The sequence below is a fragment of the Lolium rigidum genome, chromosome 1 (assembly GCF_022539505.1).
Source record: "Lolium rigidum isolate FL_2022 chromosome 1, APGP_CSIRO_Lrig_0.1, whole genome shotgun sequence".
Taxonomy (NCBI): Eukaryota; Viridiplantae; Streptophyta; class Magnoliopsida; order Poales; family Poaceae; genus Lolium; species Lolium rigidum.
Window position 1 is genome coordinate 326,489,986 of NC_061508.1, and position 11,090 is coordinate 326,501,075.

The following is an 11,090-nucleotide window of genomic DNA, read 5'->3' on the forward strand; positions in this document are numbered from 1 at the left end:
GTGGTCGTGCCGGAGTGGTTATCGGGCATGACTAGAAATCATGTGGGCTTTGCCCGCGCAGGTTCGAATCCTGCCGACCACGCTTTTTTCTCCTTCACTTTCTCTTCATTTTTTTTCGCGCCACTCATATCGGGTTGCCATTCTCCGCGTGGGCACATATCTCGGCCTCCGCCTGGGCTAACAAGTCACAACTCCACGGCCTGCCATGGCACGCGGGTGTCCTGCCTAACCCGGGCCTGCCTTACTCACTTGTGATGAATCCAGAAGCCCATCTCTCCACTGCACAAACATATTCCAGATTTCACGCTCACGCAGAAATCTCTGAACTTCAGCACAAGAACGAAGCATCTTCATACCACGGACTCGGACCGTTCTCCGCACGTGCGGCTGTTGACGGAACATTCCACCACGAGAGATAGATCCTAGGACGACCCGTGAGTAGAATTTCAGAGCAACTAGCCATACCCGTGAGCAGGAAGAGGAATCAATACCCACGCTTTGATTTCAAGGTAGCAGTACCCCGTCGTCTCTGGATGAAAACGATGGTCTCCATTACCATGCCCTCTGGAGAGGACCGTGTAGCAGAATCTTTCCAATGCATGGAGAGTTGCCATGTTAGCTTATTTGCCGCTTCACCCAGCTGCATATATGCCGGATACACTAAAGTTAGTGCATAATCTGTTCGCTCTGTGCTAATTAACTCGTACTGCTTCATGTTTATCCTCCTGCAGATAAAATACGATATTTATCCTAGTTTAGCAAGCATATCGAAGTTGTACAGCTAGTCAAGGAACTGAACTTTCAGCAGTACTTTACCTGTGCATGCGTCCACCACCTCTGAATAATAGTCTTGGCGTTGGCTTTGGTTGTCCCCGTCGACCGGACCTTCCAACCTCACGCTCACCGCCCGACGAGGATGAGAGTATTTGATACTTGTGTTTTTTTCCTTTTTCGATAAAGTAAACCCACTGGTATTTGATAGCTCTATCTTTCAAGGATTATTTCTAGATTTCCATAACTCTATAGTTGTTTTTTTCCTTATGGGTTCGATACTATTATTTATCAAAACACTACAAATGTTCCCCTATCAATATTTAATTTATGAGCTTTGCTGCTATTTCTAGACCAGGTAAATACAAATGTATTCATGCGATGATGCTACACGATTGTCGAAGCTCACAACATGAAAGGTATGATGCGGACGCACTCATTGTTCCTTTCTTTTCCCCACAGCTCTCATCTTCTCCGGTAGCTCCGCCCCTCTCAGATCCAGGGCCGCTGGCCCCTCCCTCTCCTCTCCGGCGGCGGCCGGCGACGAGTAGGTGAGGGTCCCTCCCCTGTAAGTAGATAGGTGTTTCCTAGATTAGGTGTTGTTGGCGCTATGCCGTTGCTTTGGAGTGCAGCGCCGATGCCTGCGGGCTGCATCGGGCTGTTCCCGGTGGTCTTCTTTCTCCCCGTGGCGCTTCAATGGTTGAAGCCGGAGACGGTGAGGAGAAGCACCGCCGCCATCTCCTCAAATAAGCCCCTAGCGGTTCTTCCGGATGTTGCTTCGGAGGAGTGTTGTTGTGCACGTGACGTGAAGGCTCTTTTTTTTCCAAGCGATCCACCCCACCACGGGGGGAATCGATTTTCATTATCATGAGATAACGAAAAACAACAGTAGTTCAAAGCAAAAGCAAGAAAGGGGGAGAGCGCCGCCTAATGCTAACGTTTTAAGAGAAATTATTACAGACCAGTCGATGGAAATCGACAGAAGTTTAAAGCTCCTATCTAGGCATAAAGAGCAACAAAAGGATCAAAGCAGGCTTCTTTTTCTTCTATCAACAGCAGAAGCATCAGGCTTCAGAACATCAGGGGGGGGGGGGGGTTATCATCATCAGGCTTCATTTCTGGTATCACCATCAGTCTCCATATCATCTTCTTCACGTTCACCTGGTGCAGCATCCATGATTGCTAGAGTTCTTGAGGCAGCTCTCCCACCAGCAGAGGATGATGTTGCAGTAGCAACAGAAGCCAGCCTAAGCAGATTGTCAGCTCCAGCTTTGATATTCCTCTCATCAGCATCGTTATGGAGACCTGCCTAGTGTTTCATAAACACAACAGATAAACTGATTAGTTCACTGGGAGATTTGATCAAGTTTTTCTCAAAACAAGCTCTGTTGCGAAGTTTCCAGATCGCCCAACAAATTGCAGCCAAACCAGCTATCTGGACATTTCTGCTGGCAGGAACCAGAGTAGGAAACCACCAAAAGAACTGGGTAAAATTCCCAGGTCTATCATTTGCTCCCACAGCTTTCGCCACAGTACTCCACACATATTTTGCTGCAACACAGTTGAAGAACAAGTGGGTTATGCTTTCATCCTGATGACAGAATTGACAGGAGGCACTCCCATTCCATTTTTCTTTTCAACAGATTATCCTTTGATGCAATTGCATTGTGCCATATCAGCCACAACCAGATTTTAATTTTTAATGGTATCTTACTCTTCCATAGATGTTTAAAGGATCTGTCTGTGCCAACCCTGCACAGGTGATTATACATCGATTTTACTGAGAAGATCCCATTTTTTGTCCACTTCCAAACAGGTTTATCTGTCTCATGGGACAGAGAAATCTGTATGACAATCCTCAACAAGCCATGTACCTGAATAGCAATGTCTGGGGCTAGGTTTCTTCTGAAGGAGAAGTTCCATCCAAGGCTGGCTGCATCAGCAACAGTTATATTCTGCTCATTACACACATGAAAAATCTCAGGAAAAGAATCCTTCAAAGGGTTTTTATCACACCAAGAATCATGCCAGAAGCTAGTCAGTCTTCCATTCCCAACTTGCATTCTTCTACCAGATAAATATAGATTTTTTATTTTTTGCATGTCAGTCCAAAGGGGTGAGTCACCTGGTCTACTTTTTGAAAAGAAGACTCCAGATCCACTGAGATATTTCTTACACATGAAATCATGCCAAGGGCTGTTAGAGGATTCAATCTTCCACCACCATTTACACATGAGGCTGATATTGAACTTTGTGATGTCTTTCAAACCCAAACCTCCTTTTTTCTTTGGCTTGCAAATCCATCTCCACTTGACAAAATGGTACTTTCTCTTGTTTGCACTTCCAGCCCAAAAGAAGGATCTAATAGGCTTATCAATCTCCTCTATGGTTGTTTTATGTAGCAGCCTTATGGACATTTGGTATACCCCAGTACTGGAAAGGCAGGCACCAATTTTTATCACTCTTCCACCTATGGACATATTATTCCCCACCCAAGCACTCATCTTCTTTTTTGTCTTGTCTCCTAGGAACTCCATTTCAGCCACAGAGGGTCTCCTTGCACATATGGGAGTGCCCAAGTATTTTATTGGCCAAGCACCACTTTGACAATTGAACAAATCTGAGTAAATCTGAGACTTGCTATCATCATGAAGAATCAGCATAACTTCACTTTTTTCAAAATTAATTTTTAATCCAGACATAGCTTCAAAGAGATATAACAGCAGCTTGAGGTTTCCGGCTTGCTCCAAGTCATCTTGAATCAGTAAGATTGTGTCATCAGCATACTGCAACATAGCAACCCCTCTAGTGATAATGTTGTCAGCCAAGCCAGTAAGGAGACCATTCTGCTGTGCCACAGAAACCATCTTAGCAAGACTGTTAGCTGCCATGTTGAAGAGAAAAGGAGCAAAAGGGTCTCCTTGCCTGACCCCTTTATGACTGCCAAAGTATGGACCCACCTTGTCATTAACTTTCACTCTGAGGGTTCCATAACCACTGCCTTTTTTATCCAGACTAACCAATTTTCACTGAAGCCTTTCTGTCTGCAACAGTCAAACAGGAAATCCCAGTTGATTTTATCATATGCTTTTTCAAAATCAATCTTCAACACCACCCCTTGCTGTTTCCTAAATTTTGCCTCTCTCAGAACCTCTTGTAGCAGAGCAACCCCATCTGTAATGTATCTTCCTTTTATGGAAGCAGTCTGGCAAGGATGTATCACCTTGGTCATAATTGGAATTGCTCTAATGGTCAGGACTTTTGTGAAGATCTTGAAAAGCACTTGCAAAAGGCAAATTGGTCTGTATTTTTGTATTTTATCAGCATCTGGTCCTTTTGGCACAAGAGTTATGATGCCATAGTTAATCCTTTTCAAATCAATTGTATGCCTATGAAAATCATTGAAAGCAGACATCATGTCTACCTTAATGATATCCCAGCATTTTTATAGAATTCTGCAGGAATCCCATCAGGCCCAGCTGCTTTGTTATTTTCCATCTGGTCAATGGAATTTTTTTATCTCTTCTTCACTGAATTTTCTATACATTGTCTCCCTTTCTTCATCATTTATAGTATCTTCAGCAGACCAAATGTGACTATCTAATATGATGCCAGAATCATTGCCTGGGCCAAAGAGCTCTTTGTAAAAATCTGTAGCATGTTTCAGGAGGTCATCTGTCCCATGAATAATTTTTTCACCATCAGCCATGGAGAATATTGTTCTCTTTCTTTTGCAGCCATTAGAGATTCTATGAAAAAAGGAGGTATTACTATCTCCCTGAAGTAACCATCTCTCTCTAGATCTCTGCTGCCAATACTTCTCTTCTTTATCAAGAATAATCAACAACTCATGCTGTAGCTGAGCCCTTCTGCTAATCTGTGTGGCAGACAAAGATTGATTTTCTTCCAGCCTTTCAATTTCTTCTAGCTCACCATTGATCTCTTTCTTTCTTTTGATATCTCTTCCTTTCAAGTTTGCCCCCCAGCCTTTAAGATCTCTCTTGACATTCTTCAACCTCTGTTGTATTTTCCCCAAGCTATCAATAGCTCTGACAGGAATCTGCCAAGCCCTGGATACTCTGTTCAGAAAATCTTCCTCTTGTAACCAAGCTTTCTCAAATTTAAAATCCCTGGCAACTCTATCTTTCTGTTCCATAGTATCAAGAATCAGAGGATTATGGTCTGACACATCTCTGACAAGTCTATGAACTGTAGTGAGAGGAAACAAAGTTTCCCAAGCATCATTCATCAGGAATCTGTCAAGCTTTTCCAGAGTAGGATCTTGATGATTATTTGACCAAGTGTATTGCCCACCTGACAGATAAAGTTCTCTCAAGCCATGACAATTGATTATAGCATTGAACATATCAGTCCATCTGTTCTTCCTCATGGCTTTATTTTTTTCAGAAGAGAATCTAATGATATTGAAATCTCCCCCAATGAGCAAAGGTAATCCTTGGTCACTGCAGGCATTTCCAAGCTCAATCAAAAAATCCTCCTTATCATCAAGTTGAGCTGCTCCATAAACAATGATCATATTCCATTTCATCTGAATTTTTTTATCCAGAAGAGTAACCTTGATATAGAATCTACCAACCTCAGTCTTACAAATATCAAACCTGGATGACCTAAAGCCACCCAGAATCCCATCACTTCTACCAATAGAAGGGATCCATCTCCATTCAAAATCATTCATATGGTCAAATCTCCTGAAGAAAGCAGGAGAGTAATCTGTCTTTATTGTCTCTTGCAAGCCTGACGTGAAGGCTCTTGTTCCTCATCTTCTTGTCAGCCATCATGGAGATGGAGAAAGGGAGATGGGAGCTGGAGCTCTGCGTCGTGGTGTATGGCTTGGATCTGCAGCTGCTTTCTTCAGGAGTTCCATAGTGGAGGACGATGCGACGGCGTGGCCGTCTTGCCTCCACTCCTTATGGCCGGTAGGCGGCCCTCCTCAGCCGTGCGATGGCTGTTCAACCTCCTGGCCGCAGGCCGATTTGGAGGCACTTCTACTCCGGCTGAAGGTTCCTCAGGGATATCGCCCCAAGGGGTATGTCCCCGGCGACGGTAACCTTGCTCCGGCCGTCGAGTTCTATTGGAATTGTGGTGGAGAAGAGCCCGAAGCACTTGATTGCTTTTTTCTCTCTTTTTTTTGGATTCTTGATGTAAAAGAACAAGTCCTGTTGGTAGTTTCTATTTTATTATTTCTGGACTGTTGTGTAATGTGTACCCACCACTCAATATAAGCAGCTTGGGTCCGTGAGGACCCGATCCTTGTTCAAAAAAAAAAGGGTATGATGCCAGACTTTGAAAGAACAAAAAGGCAAGCAATGCCAATGGTGTAGGCCAACTCCTTGTAGGCAACTAATAGTAGTACTCCAGAATATTTATCTGTACGGTTGTAATTGATCCTTCTATTTACTTGCAAACAAATTGGCCAATCGTTCTAGAAATCTCTGTCTAGATATTTACTAGACTGCATGTTTTAGATCACTCTAGCAAGATACACAAGGATAACAAAACACTCACGAACACAAACACATACACAAAGTACATGCAAATGGCATAAATTAATCCGGGTGGACATGTGAATAACTTTTACATATTCTATGTCTAGAGAGATCAATTCAATCATAGGGTATGAAGAGCTCCTGCCTAAAAGAAAAAAAAAGTATTCTAACATATGGTCTCTAATTTATAAAGCATGCATTCCCTACAAGATGTTAATACTGTATAATTACAATATTCTACCTTAGGATCTAGTTACATTGTATTGTAGTAAAAATAAACAAGATATGTTCCGAGATTAATGAGTAAAAATGTTTATTATAAATGACGAAGACAAGTAAAATTGATTAATCATGGATGCATCATTACATGCACGCTTTTACTTGAATTATATAATGGACCAAACCTAGGGGCACCTCTGCTGCCAGGAAAAGTCGCCTAACATAACAATATATCTTCCAACAAAGAGTTTTACTCGGTAGTTTGGCATGCCCGCTATAACCGTGCCGACAAATTTCTTGGACAGCATTCTGCATGTCCTGATAGACATGATTACCGCCAGTCCCAGTTTATTCCTGACGTATAGGTTTACATGTTCGGGAAAATATATGTCAGCAAATTAGACTATTCCGGCAGGTGAATTGACACAAGGGAAATAGAGATCATGACAGTTTCCTTGCCTAAAAAAATAGTACATTCTTATCTTTTATCCTAGAATTGCCTGAAATGTATAAAAGTATGTACATGCAGTTTTATTAGTCCAATGTCAGTTCTAGCTACCCCTACATGCTACACATAGCTTTCTCATTACAAATCGCAATTCAACCTTTCACATCACATACGAATATAGACAGATGTAGTTCTCCCACAAATGAGCAATAATAGATTGTTTATAAACCAGGTCCTGTCTAGGTTAACTTCAAAATGTTCTGTGGTCCCTATTCAATGGTTTTGGGGCAGTGACCGGCCTTTGAACAAATTTCAAAGAAAGTTTTGTGGTCCTAATTCATTATAGCACTATTAACCATGACGAGGTCCTTGACGGCCTCCCGATCATGCGCACTACATTCCCAATGAGATACTTAGGCCTGCAGCTCTCGGTTTGACGCCTATGAAGTTGGGATTTCCAATTCCTAGAGGACAATGCCGCGGGAAAATTGCCAACTTGGAATGGAAAATTCATCACCACCGTCGGGCGCACCTTTCTTGTTAAATCCATGGTTACCTCCCAAATCAGCCACCACTTGACACCTCTCATCGTCCCTCCGGGCACCACCGAGTACATCAACAAGCTATAGACGGATTTCCTTTGGCCGGCTAAGAACAGAACCACGGGTGCTCAATGCAAAGTAAATTGGAAAAATGTGTGCCGCCCAAAAGCGCTTGGCGGGCTTGGGGTCCTAAATATTGATAATTTTGCAAGGGCCCTCCGTTTCCGGTGGCCATGGGTAGAATGGAAGGATAAAGAGAAAATTTGGGTTGGTTCGGGCAACCCTGCACTGCCGAGGACATGGATTTTTTTTACACCGCCTCTACAATAACGGTTAGGAGTGGGGAAAAGGCACCCTTTTGGAAGACACCGTGGCTTGATGTGAAGAAACCAATAGAAATTGCACCCCTAATTTTTTTGGCATCCAAGACGAAGAAATGGAGCATTAAGAAAGCCATGGAGAACATGTTGTATTGTGATCCAAATTCATATACTAAAGGGAGGCTAACTTCTGACGAGCGGAGCGAGGCCCGTCGCCGGAGGCTTGGTACGGTACGGATCGTTGGCACCGTCTATATATACATCTTGTAAGCCGCCGGCTAGGGTAGATCAGATTACAAGATAACCCACGACGTTTGTAAACACTCCCCGATATAATGAAGTTTTGCTGGCTGGCGCCCGTGGTTTTTCCCCTTCTGTGTTGGAAGGGGTTTTCCACGTTAAATCTCGTGTCTCCGCTGCGTTTTCCTTTATCGTTCTTCGTTATTTTCTTGACACTTTTATAACAGAACATTGATTGGATAGGCAAGATCAATATGAGTGAAGTTTTCTCCTTTAACCACGCCACACAATATGTGGAGCTTTGGAGGCAACTTTCCCATGTCCAACATGAGCATGGAGTGGACGATGTCATGGTTTGGAATTTACTTCCAATGGGCAATACACGTCGGCCTCGGTTTATAAAGTGCAATTCATAGGAGCAACATCTACTAACATGAACCATATGGTTTGGAAGGTTTCGGCACCTCCAAAGATAAAATTCTTCACTTGGCTTGCAATTCAAAATAGAGTATGGACGGCTGGCCGGCTAACAAAGCGTGGTTGATCTAATTGCGGAGTTTGCCCCTTTTCAAGAGAGTACGGGAAACCATCAATCACTTACTTGTCAATTGTTGATACACCACACGCCTTTGTGGCTTCATCAAGGATTGGGTCATATTACATACTACTGATGTCCAACAATGGATGGACCACTTTATTGAGAGTTGGTGGTTCAAGATGATGAGTGAATCAACTATGAACCGCTAAGCGTTGACTTCTCTCACATTACTCACCTCTTGGGTAATTCGAAACGAGCGTAATGCAAGAGTTTTTCATATAAGCATGCCCCTCCTTTGATCATTCTGACAAGATCAAGAAAGAGGCTCGGATTTGGATAACCGCGGGAGCAAAATGTTTGAGTGAATTTGATGCTGGGAGAGTAATCCTGCTGTATTTAGCCTTTACTTTAATGTAAAACACTCATCTTAATTAATCAAATGGGCCAAATCTTTTGGCCCTGTTTCAAAAATGAAAGTTATAAAATGTTTCTAAAACAAAATCGTCATCCAAAACCATGAGTGAACAAGATCATTCATAACAGTGTATATGTATATGCTTCTGGGACCAGAATAGGGCATTCATCTACAAAAGATGAATCAATGGTTTGATTTCAAGATAGTACCCCGTGGATGAAAACGATGGTCTCCATTTCCATGCCCTGTCCGTTCTGCGCTAGTTGCTCGTACTTGATGATGCTTATACTCCCGTACAGAAAACACGATGCTTATCCTAGTCTAGCCAGAAAATATAAGTTATACTGCTAGTCAAGGGCTGAACCGTCGGCAGCATGCATGCGTCCATCACCTCTGAATATTAGTCATGGCTTCAGGGTTGGCTTGGCTTGGGTTGTCCCTGTCGATCGGACCTTGCATCCTCGCGCTCGCCGCCGTGACCCTTCCCTTCTCGTAGCCAGGCCGGGGCGCGATGGCGATGCGATGCGACGCGCAGGCGCATCGATCTGGTGCTGGTCAAGCAGAACATGCAAACAAGTGGATTATTACAGACAGTTACCTTCTCAGTCCACCCCGTTGTGCCTGCTGCCTGCTTGCCCAAGGATTGCGACTCGCAACGACGGCGACTTCAGAAGCTTCTCTCCATCGCTATCTAGAGAACTACGAATAAACTTCAACGATGCAGTAATACTACTGTTGACTGGTTCAATTTAGCATATAGCGATGCGCACGAGCCCTAAATGTGCTGCATGTTATATATGATGATCCGGTCAAGGAGTTGTCGAGCAAGTGACTGTGCTAAACCACTCGACAATTTTATAGTCTTCCTATGTTCAGTGCTTAGTATTTTCTTTGGCTGGAGTGGGTAGGCAAAGTAGTAAAAGGAGACAATCTTTTTCGAAGCAAAAGCAAGAGGAGACACTAGCGGAGGATAAGAGTCTCTGCCTGTCGAGGCCAGCGTGGACGAACGATTGACCGGACCGCGCTGCCGCCGCCGGCACGTGCTTGACTAGTTGATCGTCGCGGCAGATAAAAACAAGACATGTTGACAGACAACATGACGAGAAGACAAGCAGGTACGTCGCGGGTCCCGGTCCGATGGATCGAGCTCCCAGTCCCAGGCTGCTTCCGCTTCCGCCCGGCTTCCTCGATCGTCCTGGGCGCCACTGCCACGCGCTTAGCGCATCTACAGCGCCGCGACGCATTTTGGACGTCGAAACGGACGCGTCGTGTCTGTTTGCGTCTGTCCAAATGATCGAAATCGTCCGGGAGTCCGTTTGCGTCGGGTGGCTCCAGCGACGCGACGCATAATTTTTTTTTATTTATGCAACCATAATTTACATTAATAAAAAACATAAAAAAACCATAAAGGCGTGCTAAAAGTTGTTGCTGCCTACTGGTCGTCGTCGCTGACGAGGTGCTTGTGCCAGGGATCCCAAGCCGGAGCAGCAGGCGGAGCGCGGTCGTTGGAATGCGTCGGCGTTGCCGGAGGAGTCGCCGGCCTCCCCTGCGCGAGCGCTGACTCGCGCAGCTGGATTGCGCGCCCCTCCCACAAAGCGAGCTCGTTGAGCTCGTCCTGCGCGCTGTTGGCAGGTCCGGCGGCTGGGTCTCCGGATCCCACGCCGGCCCGCCGTCGTCGTGGTCGTAGTCGACCATGTCGACGTCCTCGTCCGCGTCCTCATCCTCGTCTTCGTCCTCCTGGTCGTTCTCTTCTTCTTCTGCGGCGATCTCTCGGTCGAAGAAGTCTACGTCGCCGAGGTAGCCAGCGCGGCGGCGCGCGTCGAACTCCCACGTCCCGAATGAAATCCAGTTGTAGGAGTTCAGCGCGTACGCCTGATCCTCCCGCAGATCTGGCGGCAAGATCCCTCGGCGGCGGCGCACCTCGTCCCGCCGCTCTCGGCCCTCGCGCGGCACGGGCGGGACTGGCACGCGCCGCGAGTTCAGGTACCAGCCCCCTCCCGGCAAGTTCGCGTCCGGCCATGGCACCGGCCGGTTTTCCTCCCATAGCTGCCGCGCGAGGTCAACACGGACGTACCGGCCGACCCGTGCCT

General features: G+C 45.3%; 1 non-coding gene across 1 annotated transcript; it reads left to right on the forward strand.

Annotated features, from left to right (window-relative positions):
- TRNAS-AGA lies at positions 1 to 82 on the forward strand. Its single transcript has one exon. It is a non-coding gene; the product is annotated as a tRNA-Ser (tRNA).
- Positions 83 to 11,090: the final 11,008 nt, after the last annotated feature.